The sequence below is a fragment of the Stegodyphus dumicola genome, chromosome 1, assembly GCF_044657685.1.
Source record: "Stegodyphus dumicola isolate Sdum_Otavi_A_Nest chromosome 1, ASM4465768v1".
NCBI classification, from domain to species: Eukaryota; Metazoa; Arthropoda; class Arachnida; order Araneae; family Eresidae; genus Stegodyphus; species Stegodyphus dumicola.
In genome coordinates, this window is record NC_140768.1 from 210,687,938 (window position 1) to 210,703,083 (window position 15,146).

Sequence of the window (15,146 nt, forward strand, 5' to 3'; positions counted from 1 at the left end):
ATTTTTGGTGGCAACAGTTTGAAAAATGAAACGGACATTCAGAGTAATTCGACGAAAAATTGCAAAACGAAAACAATAGTTCCTCAGAGACAAAGCTCTTTTGGACTAAAATGTGTGGTATTTAACAAATTCTTAACAAATTCATAAAAAAGCCTTAAAACACTAAGACACGCTTCGTTAATTTATTTCCTTTCTCTTTTGCGCATGCCTTCTTGGTGTAATTTGAAGAATACTCAACGCGTATTTGAGTGGTTCGGATTCGAAAATTCCGGCCAGTGCATTGCCCATTTTCACGCCTCTAGCATCGAAAAAAGAACAGCCCGAACCATAGTGTGGTGGACGATAATTCATCCTTGGAAGCATACTTGGCCCATGCTTGGGAGGCCCGAAGTTCGAATCCCGGCGAGGGCGTTCCACATTTTTCACGTCTCCAGCATCAAAAAATCTGACGACTCTACAGTATTTATTATGTATATTGATAAATGAATAGTTTAAAATAGAATTATTTAATGCTACTTTTTTACGTCCCTGTACTTTCGAACATTTAATATTCGTACTTATTTTCAGGAACCAATTATGTGTGAAAGTCAAGTGCCACCTGTAATGTAGAAATAAAGTTTAAGAAAGTCCGTATCAAGCAGAACATAAATATAATTAGTCCACTTTTCCGATTATTACCTTTTTCACAATAAATATCCTTTAATTTGTAACAGTTGTTAAGTTTCCTTAAATACAGTTAATTAAGTCGAGTTTGGATTTCGTCAGTATCTGAGATGTTTCAAATAATTGGAAATAATGCAAGATGCTCAAAAGTTTCGGAAAAGCTAGTTACAAATTAACTTCCGCTGAGGTTCATTTCGAGGAGTAGGGGTGTAAGCGATTGTAATTTCCGTTTACTGTCTGATTAAAACGTAACATTCGGATAAAATTAACTTCAGTGTATACACTCCACTTTAAATCCAAAGCCCCTTTTACTCACTGACTTAATCTGGACGCAATTATCCCTGTATCAGCGGTACGTCAGACAAGTCGCTTGATTTTTAATGACTGAAGATGCTTTTCGCTGTTCCAGCGTCTCCCTCAAAATCTAATTAGTAAGCATACACGGCAGCTGGCTCTCTCGCCTAGTTCAGCGTGCTGTTTTCCAACGTCAAGCGGACTTGATAGATTGTGCTGGTGAAAGACGATGTCTTAAGCAAGAGCATGAAGTGCTTGATGGCTGTATATTAATTAATGATTCAAGTTATGTAATACCGAGTGACAGACAACGCGTTAGAATACTTCGTAAGGCGATGAAGGATTAAGGTCTGGCTAAACTGGGAAGAGATTGAATGCTGATGCCTTCATCTGGAGTTTAGTCCTCACCATGGAAGAGTTACTGAGGAGTGTATGAAAGTCAATGCGATAAAGAAAACGGAATTTCTCTTTTTATATAACCTTTGTATATCATCGCTTTATCACGAAACGTAAATTAAATATGTATACTGTTTATAGATTTTTAGAAATATTAAAACATCTCAAATGAATTATTTGGTTAAAACTCATCATTGGAAGCTAAATTATTGGTAATTTAAAATAGAACACATAGATTATGGAAAGAATGTTAGGTTTCCAAAAATTCAATTTCCAAAAATCTTTTTATAACATAAAAATATTGCAAATAAAAATTTGTAAAAAATTTTAAATTACGTCCAAAGAGGCTTTTTTAACATCTTGTAAGTTATCTTTATTTATTAAATATCATGTTCTTTGCACTTAAACCATCAAATTCAGTTCAACAGCAATATCGCAAAATAATTTTAAAATGAGCCTATCTTTAGAATTTCCGATACACAGTTCCGCGCGCTGGAGATAAAAATCTCCCCCCCCCGGTAGAGGGTTGCCATTGCTCGCTTTGAAATCGTTGAGATTGTTACTCAAAAATTCGTTAAAGTTTCAAAAAAAATATGAAATAGTTCATAAAACAAATTCCAAGTTTCAAATTTAGTCTTCTACATGCCCATATTCGTAGGAGGATTACGTCATTCAAAATTCGATGGCTCTATGTACCGTTGTTTTATCACAATACGAAAAATATACTTACATTTATGCAGAGTTTTCATTATTTAAGTTCTTCAAATATAATACAGGACTCTAACATTGGGTGGCAGCAGTTTGAAAACAGAAACGGGCATTTATAATGATTCAACGCAAAATCACAAAACGAAAACAATAGTTCTTCAATGACAAAGTCCCTTCGACTAATGATGTACTTTATAAGGTATTATCTCCCTCGTTCCAGCACGCCTTCATGGTGTAATGGTAGCATACCCGGCGCATATTCGAGAGAGTCAGGTTCGAGTCCCAGAGAGAGCATTACTTATTTTTCACATCTACTGCTTCAAAATAATCTAGTGACTCCAAAACGTAACAAATATCAGATTATTAAGACATGCGATTTTAAGAAATGAGATTCCATAGAAAATCATTAAGAACCAGCTTTTTTATTTTCAGGTAGTTTTAGATCCTCTAAATTAATTAAAATATTTCAAGCTGTTTTTACGCGGACTAAAGGAAAATTATGTGTTATACTAAAATGGTGGAAGAACTGGAAGTAAAAGGTGCATAAAATCTATGCTTTGAGTCGTGCATATAATCATAAATGTTTTGACGTATTGATATTATCAGGTGCTCTAGTAGCTGAATTACTGGTTTGATAGTTATTAGTTTTCTATATTTTATTTTGGATAGAATTTGCTCAAAAATAAAGAACAGCTCTTTGAATATCAGGAATTAGGAAATAGGAGATTTATATCTCATCATCTGATCCGTTTTCTACTTTTTAAATGCTATTAGAAGAGATATAGAATTAATTACTTTAGAAGATGACTAGGTATTATTTCAGACAAGGAAGTAGGTAACAAATCAGGACTGAAACTTTGAATATTATTTTAGTTCTAAAAACAATTCATGTATGTAGATGGATCTTACTCTATTGAAAGGTTTCATTCAAAAATATCCAATTACTATCTCGAGTTGATGTTCTCATAGAAACCACTTTTGGACCGATTCGATAGGTAACTTGAATACAAGCCATGAATATACTACAGTGACTAAGAAGTTCCGGGATTCAAAGAACTCAAAACTTCGTGTTTTTTCTTCTTTCGAATCTTTTGAATCTTAACTTGAAGGAAAAAAACATTAAATGCTTTAACTCAAAAGTTTCCAATTTTAATTTTATTGACGTTCAATAGAAACATTCATTTAAGAAGAAATCAGTTATAGAAAATCTTCAGTATCTTTTAATCTTTTGCAATATTTCAAGAAGTGATTCTTTTGAGAATATTAGATAAATTGTTCTAATTTATGCAGTATCTTTAATCAGCTCGTTAAGTTTTCATCAAAGAGTTTAGACCTAATAAATGAAGCTGGAGTGTCTGATTGGTTCATTAAACAGCAAGACAAAGCAAAGCAAGCATTTCATAGATTAAAGAAAGTTTTTGCCTAAAACAAAAAGAAAAAAGGAAGAGTAAATAGAAAATAAAAGAAAACCTAGTGATTCTGTTCCAAGTATATTATATATTGCACTAGAAATATCGTTTAGTAATTTCGACATCACTGAATATATATTAATTTTTATCAGTTAGAATATAAATAAAATAAACACTTAAATAGTTTTGAAATGCTTTTATTGCCTTTAGATTTCTCAGGTTGTTAAGTAACTACAATTTCATTCACTTTTAAAGATAAGTTAAGCATATTATTTTTATCGAATGGCAACACCTTGAGAACTAGTTTAAGCGCGAGGCGACTTTCCTTCCGCACAGTGGCAACACGTGTCTAAGCGAGGGGCTTACATATTATTCATGGGAGCATAGGATAACCATACTATAACGTAATAATTTCGCAAATTTCCAAAAAATTCGCAAATATTTCGCTAAGGATATTTCTAACGACAAAACGTCTGTGCAATCTCCGGCTTGCCGTAATCCAGGTCAAACTATCAATGTTAAGCGGTTTAATGAGAACCGGTCAGCGATTCTTATCTAGGTTCATCTCTGGATCGGGTAACTAAAACAACAAAGAAATGTTGAATCAAACTGAGATATTAATTCTTAACTACAGGTGATGTCTAGCATCTCAATTAAAAGATAAATTTCATATTACAGAGGCATTTAATTTAATAAGTTCAAAAATCAGTATCATAAATCTAGAACATCAATATACTAGTTTAAAGCTCAATTAATCAATTAGAAAATAAGTTGGGCATGGAAATAACCCCACTTCCTCATCACGTATTTAGTTTTAAAATCCACGACATGTTAGAATTCCTAATTTACGATATAATCCTATAATTTGAAAATAATAGAAAAAAATCAGAAAGTATCTTATTGAAAATCTATGAAATATATCTTTTGATTACGTTTGACATTATAATATTAAGTTGCTCATCAGCATATGAAAATGAACTCCTTAAAAAATACCGAAATTTGAAATTATGCTTAAAAAAGGGAAAAATCTTGAATAAAATATATCACAAAGTAAGTTAATTTAGCCTCGTTAATAAAATAAAAATGAATGTAACTTTCATTTTCAGAGGAGAATCAATTAAAAAAGATCTAATTTTTTTAATTGCTTTTGTGTTTAGTTTGTAAATAATATTTATTTCTACCTTTACATTCTTGTTTCCCAGCAACGTCGATAGTCAGCTTTTAATTTAATGAATAATCTTCCATAACAGGTTACAGGAAAAAAAATCGCTTTTTTTTTTTTTTTTCAAATTTGAGTTATTCTAGACCTTCCGTTAAAAATATGTTTTTTGAAGTATAATAATAAGAAAATAAAACAAAACAACTTCTGATCGATGCCTGGCATCCAGTTTCACTTTTACTTTTGACAGCGAAAGTGCATCTAATAATTAGTTCAAGAAGAGAACCTCTTTATCGTAAATTAGTTGAACGAATTTTGATAAAAACAAGAACAGCTTGATGAAAGACGAAGTTTAGAAAAAAAAAATTGGAAGAAATTTTGTGATAATACGGAAGGATATACTCGTGTTAATTACTGTCAAAAATGAGATGTGATAGCAAAATATAGTTTATTTCGTGCATAAGATGGGCGAATAATTTTGTATCTGCAATAGCTGAACATGTGTTAATGTCAATATTTATGAGAATGTCTTATTTATCGCTGGTGAGCAGGATATTTTAACAAGCGTTTGAAATTTGTCTAGCTAATGACTTGTTTTTAAGCAATGAAATGATAGTAAAATTTTGTATCTTGTTATTACCTATTCCGGAGGGTGTGGATATAGGTTAACTATTTTGTCTGGTGCGAGATTTAACGTATGCTGATTGATACATTTTAAAACAGATTCCCTTATATAGAATCAGATGATCTATGGGCACAATATTTATTAGCCTAAAGGGCAATAAACCAGGAGAGCTACTAATTTCGTTTTGGCATTTTGCGTTGGTTCATTATGAAAGTCTGAATCATTTTTTCAAATTGTTGTCACCAAATATTAGAGCAGTGCATTACATTTAAAGAAATTAAATAATGAAGTATTTGCAGGAAAGTATGAATGTTTCTCACATTGTGAAAAACGATCGGTACCTAGAGACATCAGAGTTTGAATAACGTAGTTCTCCACTCGAATATGGAAATCTGGAAGCCTAAATTTGAAATCTGGAATTTTTTTTTTTTTTTTTTTTTTTTTTTTTTTTTTTTTTTTTTAAATTTTCTATTTCACATTTTGTAAAACCTTTACGAATTTTCCATTAAAACCTCAACGATTTCAAAGCGTTCCATTAGCATTAACATCGCTTTCATCTTCAAGCATAGCTATTATATGAGCGAGGTTTCTTTACATTTCTTACTGGTATTATGTTGGTAGCGTAGCAACGCAAAGGCGTTACAATGTATAACGGTGTATTGCTTTGAATGACTTTGAACGTCTGTATCACTTTTAAAATCCCATTTTGAAAAATTCCCCGTGGAAAAACTTTCCTTCGGGCGTGGTATAAAATCTGAAAGCTTCCAGATTTTATTCTTTTTCTTCTGTCAGATTTTAGTCCTTCACACTAAATTTCACTTTTATTAATGCTTTATAAGTAATTCATACATATACGTGGTCGTACACTTGTGTGCAAAATTAAGTGATTTTGCAAATTATGTCTATTTTTGCGTCTACAAGGTATTAAACCTACAAGGTATTGAACCAAATTATGTCTACAAGATATTGAACCAGATGTGCCAATTATGCCGCCGGAGAATTATGCAAATATTCGGAGCCGAATGCGTAAGCGTAAACGTGTGTGCAAAGCTGTGGTTGTGGAGTGTATAAAAGCGCATGAGCAGTTTTCGTAGTGCGCTCGCACGAGGGGTTCGAGTATTGTGCTCGTACTCTTTCACGACATTCACCATGCTTCTCGCAAGAGTTGGGTGACTTTTATGAGGTATGAGGTAAAATTAGTAGACCGGAAGTATGGATGATGGAATGAGACGGAGAATCGTCAGTAGATAGGAAGCACATCAGGCAGTAGCGCAGATGGCTATAGAACTCAATGTAACGCCTAGTACAGTCCGCAATTTGAGGATACAATTTCAGGACACTGGATCCATACGAGAAGATCTGCACAAAGTCGACCAAGTTCCATGAATGAAGATCATTTGGTAATTTCAGAGCGGCTACACAGGACTGCTACAGCTTCACAGCTCTCACGTGAGCTATATACAGTCATTATAACCTAATCTTCACGGTCTACAATTGTCCGAAAGCTCCATGAGATAGAGTTATATGCTGCAAGACCCGCTGTTTGCGTTGCGCTCTAGCACACAAGAGAGCGCATGTAGCATGACACAGACTGCATTCGCCTCGGACCAGACTTTACTGGAGAACTGTGCTTTTCGCAAATGAGTCTAGATTGTCTAGGCAGATGAGTCTAGAGATGAGTCAACTTACCACTTCCGGCCAGAACGTAGTTTTAGAATCCCGTCTGAATGCTAATGAGGAAAAGCGGTATTTAATCGCGAAGTTCTACTGTCTTAGTGAGAGAGATACGAGATATTCTGGCTAGCACGCGTCCGCCTTTTTAGGCTACTCTCTCGAAAGCTATTATTACGCCCTTGATATTATTAGGCACTTGATAGTTTCACAATCAATTAGCGTTAAGGGGCTAACTCCGTTAGAGTTTTGATATCTTCGGCTATATCGTTTTAGTTTAGTTTAGTTTATTTCTTAGTCTTTTAAGTTGAAGCCCGAGTGTCAGCTTTATTGTACAAATCCAAGACGGAGTTTTGTTAAACTTTAGTTGGAATAATAAAGGCTTATTTCACCCTTCCCACTTGTTGTTTTTTACCTCACGAACTCAAGCGATTATTCGCTTACTAGTTCTTAAGATTCTTCACATCCAACTGTAACTTAGAAGTACACAGTGGAGAATCCTACAGATTGAATTTAAAACAATGCGCAATTTTCTCTGATCTAAAGGTCGGAGAGAAAAGTCTAATAGTGAAAATGACGCAATAGTGAGAATAACACCGCAGAATACTATTCTCAGGAGAGCCGAAATTAGCAATGTGGCCTTCTGCAGACAGAAAAATCTCTGATTCTACTCTCTGAAAACCTTAAGTACTATCTTCTTTCTACCTCGTTTGAATAACACGCGAGATAGAAATTTATACTCTGACAGTAAAATGGAGATGAAGAAGACAGAAAAGGGAATTAACATAAAATAACTGGTTAATAAACTAAACAAGACCTTAGAAAATGATAATTTTGAGAAAATGAGATAAATATTACTTCGTAAAAACAACTGTTCTGAGAGTTCGAGGAGAGAAAAATCCACTGTATTAACATTTTAGAATGGGGATGGGCGGGTAAAACAAATTTAAAAATAAAAAAAAAAATATTACTTGGAACAATGCTCTTACAGACGAATGCAGAACTGCAGTCTTACTGATATTTTATTTTAGTACGTCTTAGTTAAAAAAAATTAAAAACATAGTAGTAAAAACTTGCTTTCTTACGGTTTTACGGTTTTTCTAAGAAATATAAGCAAACGCGGAATACGAAAAGGATGAAAATGAAATTGCTGCTACTTATTCATATACGTAGACAGAACGGAGAATCATCATACTTGTTTAATCCTTAAAAAAGGACTGTCTAAGCACATATAATAATGATGCTTCGCATGCAAATGAGTGTGACAAAACTGATTTTCTGAGAAAATCCTAAATTGTACAAAAATTGCGTTGAAAACTTAAAAATGCTTATTAAATAAAAACATCATTTGATGAGCCAGTTAGATAGTTCTATCTCAAGAACTTAAGTAATCTTTACACAAGTACGTTATAGTATTTTCTTCTCTAACGTAACCAAAGGATTGCAAGCATGTTATACTTGAGGTAGAAAAATAATTTATTTTGAAGAAAATCCAATGAAAAATCTTCTCTAAAAAATTAATTAATGCCTAGAACATATACGTATCTTTATCGTATTTTATTAGAAGCTTTTATAGCAATGTGCATCATTATTGTTTTTCTGATTTTAGAGATTATTTAAATTCTAGTGCATAAAATAAAAGTAACTTAGTTGTTAATATCTAACTAAATAAAAACGAAAAAAGCTTAAAATTTGAATTTTGCATACTTCTCATAATGCCTATAAGTTTTGAATCTTTAATATTAGATAATAAATCCCACATTTGTTCTTAATCCTTCGATTTATAATTCATAATAATTTCAAAATAAAAGTAATTTGAGCTGCATTTATTTTTTAATATATTTAACAACCTAATGCAATATCATCTCTTTTTAAAGCGGACTTAGCCCAAATTCACAAACCCGCGTTATACTGGAAGGAAGGAGTTCCTATTAGAAATAATGAATATTATATATCAAATAGAAAATGCATTGTTACATATAAAGACACCCAATTTAACGAGTATTTTCATTTTTATAAAGCAAAGAATGTAAAAGCACACTAATTATATAATCACCCTGCTTTAAATACTTATTTAAATAATATTTTATTGTGTTATTTTCTTAAAATATAGATCAGGTAGATAATTGGTACAAGCAAGCATTTCAGAGTTATATATTAATATACTGCTGTGAGAAGAAAGTGTTGGAAATAATTCCGTAAAAATGCAAAATTTCAATTTTTCGGTTAATATTTATTAAATTCCATCAATGTACTTTCTTCACTCCAATAGCAATGCATTTATTATAACGTTTTCCCCTCTCAGTCTTTGAAATGTGTTTTAAAGTGTTGTGGTTTTCATGAAACTTCTTCAAAGCTCGAAAGTTCACCATTGCCGAGCGGTAAAATCTGGTAGTTCGGTCCGAAGTTCGAATCCCGCTAACAGTCTGGCTGTATGTGCGTTTTCGTAGTTTTCCTCATCCGTACCGTGTATACTAGCCAGTTTCCCGTAGAAAGTTCTCCACGAAGGCATCCCTTCCCTTAGACAGTTCTCGAGTGCTTTACCGTTATCAATTAAAACAAACGAAACCTTCAGAAATCACAAAAAATTTTCTTTCATTATATCAACAGACTTAACTTAGTGGCCACGTAGTAGTGGCAGTTTAAATCATGCAATATGGGAACACTCATCTTGATGCCATAGCAAGTGAATACACAACTTGCGAAACCATATTTTCTTCATTTTGGACCCAAAATTTGCAAAGAATAGCAAAAGTTTTGCGAGTAATTCAATTATAGCGATAAAAAGCTAGGAGTTATAATCGTTAAAATATATTTGTTCAACGTTTACGAGTTGCATCATTCAGATGATACACGACACTCAAATAACTCTTCATGATATAAGCATCAGGACATAACTTTGCGATTACGACATTCGAAGAAACAGCTAACAATACCTTGAATTTTGACGTGTTTGAAGAAATCGTTTTGACGTTGCTTCATTTTTCGACAACTATTCAAATGAGTTTCGAATTTTTTTAATCAAAAAGAGTGAATCCATATTTCATTGCCGATGATAAGGTAGCTTACAGAGTCGTCTCTGAAAACAGCATCTACCGGGGTATTTGAAACGAGGATAGTTTTAAAAAATTAGTGTTTTTGGATGAAATCAAGAACTAGAACGCCAGAAGCTCAAAAGAACTTTCTTGATAGCATGCTTAATAGGATATAAATGCCAAAGAAAACTTCTTCAATAATAACTTTAATTACATAAGCATCGCTAATTACCAGAATGCGATTTACCTTCAGCAAATTACCAGTTGCACGTGGTAGACCACATAGAAGCTCTTTCTGTTGATATATTGTTGTCGTCAAAGACTTTTTGCAACACTTCAGACAATGTTTTAAAGTAAATTCGGTTACAGAGACAGTTGTTTATTTTATTACATTAGCCATTTTGAGAAATCACGAAAAGAAAAATTGTTTTATGTATTAATTTTATTTCTAGCTATAGTCAATAATACAAGATTATTCAGTAATGTTCGGAAACGCACTACGCAAACTACGCAAGGATTTTTAAAACATAATAAAGATAGCTTAAAACTACATACAATTTAAAATGAAATTTTAAAGAATATCAAGACAAACAATAAGTATTAAAAGGCGCTCAAAATATTATTCAGAATTTGAAGTAATTCAAAATGATCAACCAGCCTGTTAGAAGGTCACGCCCTAACACATCTCTCTAACACGCCCATTTTTATCAAAAGTATTTCCCGTGAAAGGCGGAGAGTTTTCAATGTGTTTTGTATCCATAATTTTGGCATTATACGAAATATAGTTAAGACTAGAAAATAACTTAAACCTGTGTAAATAACATGCTAAACAAACAGAAATTAACCCATTTTTAAAATAATATTGCAGCAGCATGTGTTTTTGAAAAACTAAGAAATTTTTCGAGACGTGTCCTAAAAACATTTTTTTTTTTTAATTTTTCATTTTTATGTATTAAAGACGAATTAATTTACTAATGAAAAACGGAAACAAAATACGAATTATTGCCTAATGTTTATGGCTCACCAGCGGCTGAGAGGTAAATTAGCTAAACACTGATAGTTCAAACCTAAGCTCGATTCTAAGTAAACGGCCTGGTTGCATGAGTGTTTTCGTGGTTTTCCCCATGTGTAACGTGTATACGGGCCAGTTTCCATTAGAAATCCTTTACAAAGGCTCCTTAGACAGATATCCCTCGCGTATTTGCCAAAATTAAATAAACCAGAACAAACCAACCTGATAATCATGAAGTCTTAAAAGCTGATGTAAAAAATTTCCAAGAGATTTTTAGCGTATATATTTTAAATAAATCATGCCTGATACCTTTTAATCACAGTAGTGTATGATGTTTAAAAATAAATGAAAACGATTCTTCTCATCAGCTATAATAAGAATTTAATGATAATATTCAATTTTTCGTTGACTGTCTTTTATTTGGAGGTCGACTGTATTTGAACACTATGCATATTTAAATAGGTATCCGTTTAAATACCAGGCGTATGGAAATTAAGTATATGTTTAATACTACGTGTTTAGCATTAAATTTAAGTTTCAGACAGATTGCAATGAAATTCCCTTGTGAACTTCTAGCCGCTTCCCTAACCTGATCAAAGCGCTTATTTGTCAAAAGGCGATCATATAAATCTTTAACGATATTTTGAATTCTGCATGTTATTGAAAGAGCTAATTAAATTTTGCCAAATTTGGTGATGACGCATAGTGGCCGCTTTAAGGAGAAAGCTCTGATGCAGTTCTTCCAAGGAAGAGATACAAGCGCTTTTAGAATTACCACTGTTAGAAATGCTATTAAGTTAGAATTGTGTTGTTAGATGTGTTATTCCAAGAATCATTTTGTAAAACATTTTTTTAAGCAACACAAGCATACTATTCGAAACTGCGGTATGTTAAGGGGGTTCACCAGTATACTGCATTTTAAAATAGATTGACATGTTTCTTATTGTCCGATGAGACAGATTCGAAACTTCACATCTTTGTAACATATTTACTAAATATATTATATTTATACATACTAGCAATCATTAAGATGCTTAAACAGTTTGGCACGTTGTTCCTAGAGGCAGGTATTAAGGCACATAAAGCTTCTGGAAGAAACTTACGACATTAACGTTAATTTACGTTAATATAATTTAGGTCCATTGCCTTTGAATATTGCTTCTCAGTGTAGACATCATCTTAAACTGCCCATTTTGATGAGGTAACTGCAGACTTTTAAATTTGAAAAGACCATTCACTTCTAGCTCCATTTCGTCACCAATACTCAAGGTAATTGTGTTTAATATCATTAATTACACACTCTGGTAAAAATTCCTCTACCGTAGCTGAGCAATTTCATTTAATCTTAAAGCAGCATATTTAATCTCTCCACTAACAAGCTCAACTTCTCGCCCAACAAGCGGTGCGTCCGGGTCATTATCTCACGTTTCGGGCCGCGAAACCCAATTAGAGATGCAAGTATCGACTGCGAAATCAGCGATCAGGAGAGACACATGTAAATTTCGTAAATTTCGCAATCTTCACCATCGCCGGAGAAGGCTGGGGTTTCCGTTAAATTGAGAGTGTATATTATTAACGTGTTTGGACTGGCAAAGTTATCTCTTAGATTAAATGGAGGTATTCTGCTGCTAAATTAACAAGAGAGTAGGTTTCGCCTTCATTCATTAGGCATTGCATGTATAAGATGGTTAGGTTCACGACAGCAGATTAGGTTCACGACTATATACTGCTAAATAAATGAATTTTCACAAAGGATTTGTTTTTTACTTCAATTAGAGTAGCTCTTCTTACATAACATTTACTCGTGGTGTATAGAGGTTCAGTTTTTATATATCAACGTTTTTAGTCATCTGTTGCTTAGGAAGAAAAAGGAAGACAAGGCAACATGAACCTGTTTCTTCTTCCTATTCCACATTAAGCAGTAAATTTTAAATCTCCATAATGGGTAAAATTTTCTTGAGCCTTATTTAATACCATGAACATTAGGAACATATCATTTCCAACTCACAGGAAAAGAATATCGCAATAATTCTTTCTTTTTTTTATTTTCTAACCTTTTTGTAATTTTTTTTTAAATTTGACTCAAAAAGAATTTTGTATCTACATGTTAAACCATTGAAAGAAATCTTTTATTGCAAACCCACAGCTAAAGATTCTGATAAAGCACAGAATCCTTTATATATTAGAAAATGTGTTCTCATGCTCTTATGTGTAATAGATGAACGGTAGAGATGAGACGTACGAAACTGTGATTTCCCGAATTCTACTATGTTAAATTCAGAAATGCAAAAACGTGAACTATTGATTAAATTATTTTTTGTCAGATATGTGAAAATGAATCTTAACAATCAATGCCTTTAATTATATACTCTTCTTATAAATTTTACTTATAATTTTTAATAAATATGGACATATTTTAAAAGCTGGATTCTTAAATTTGTGATTCATTAAACGCAGACTTATTAAAGTCAAAAACGTTTAATATGAAATAGCATTTTACACCTTTTTATTATTTTTATATAAAGACTTTGGAAAATTTGAGTTTCGAAAGCTTCGAGATGTTCAAGAATTTTTTTGTTTTGGATTCAGATTTCGATTAGAAAAATGTTAGGATTCGTTCCACTTCTAATGAGCAGAAAGGACACACATGTGAGTTTTTAGTGGGATAAAAGTTCGCAGAGTTTTTTGTGTATTCTACAAAATCTTTTGCTATAACTTATATTCTTTCCGATTTTGCGTGCTGTTCAAAACGTGAAATTCACGTATATTATATGGTTGCTGCTTCAGCTGCGTTGCGAAAGTGTTCAACATTAATCCCTTCCTCCGTAAAAATGTATTGCTTAAACCTGAAAGCAAACTATTAATTGAATAATCGTATTTAATAACTACAACTTTACGGAAGAAAAATCATTGGTTTTTCACCTTAATATTGGAAGAATTCCATTAAAACCTTGTAAGGACTAGATTAATTTATCTAAAAGTTGAATTTTTAGTTAAACGTCCTTTCCTATCATTTCCGAATTTCAACTTACAACTTCCGGCCAGAACGTAGTTTTAAAATTTGAATGCAAATTTGTAGAAAAAGGTATTTAATCGCGGTATTAAGAGCGGTATTTGAAGAAGATCTTTATTTAATGGATGGTTCTCTCTAACTAAGCCAGTTCTCCCGCCGTTCCCGGAGGAGATAATGCCACAAACAAAGAAACAGACAGTCGCTCACAGATTTGAATGATATAGACAGATAATCTCGTTTAAATTATATTGTTTTTATTAAGAAATAAGAAAAAGTCTAATATATTATAAAGGTTTCATTAATCCAAGACATCTGGAATCATGATTTTACTCTACTATTTATAAGATCAATGTGCTCAAAACCATTTAATTTGATTATTATATAAGGTGTTCTTAGCCGTCTTTCAACATGTTTCGTAGTGTAACTGAAAGCACGTTTAACATGTATTCGGGAGGTCCGAACACTGAATCCCTATGAGCGCTCACGTTCCAGCATCGATATAACCTAATGATTCTAAAGTAATAAATAAAATGAGCAAAATACAAGTAAATGAGTTAAACTAAAATAGTAAAGAATAATATGAACTTACACAAAGGAAAATAAATAAAATTAAAACAGTTCAATTGGGAAATCGAATTTTAAAATCAGCAAGACAGAAGTTGAAACAAAAAGCATTTAAGTTATAATTAATAGAAGTAATTAATATTAATTAATAGAGACTTAAGCTCCATGGTATGATGTCATTGCAAGATGTTTATTCTCTGAAGAAGATGCATAAACGTTATTTCTGAGAGATAAAAATAATGCTCACCAAAGTTCTTTATCTTTACGATTATTTTATGATGAGAAAACCTTGAATAATTTAGTCTCAAAGAAAAGATGTTTATTTCACGAATGAAATCGCTTTTTTTACCGTTATATAACATATGAAATTTAATAGTTTAGAAAGTTTCGTTCGTGTTGATTTGAAATGAAATGGCTTAATTATTTAGAGCACGAACTGCCATGCCTTTCTTCTTCAAGATTAAGCTATGTTAAAGTAAAAAGAAGGTAGAAGCAAGAGTTGTTTGCTAACAGGAGCATCGAGGATAGTGCACTTTAAAACTTCAAATGGATTTTTCTTTCAATTAAAAGATTTAGCACATTTCGAAAGACAAACAT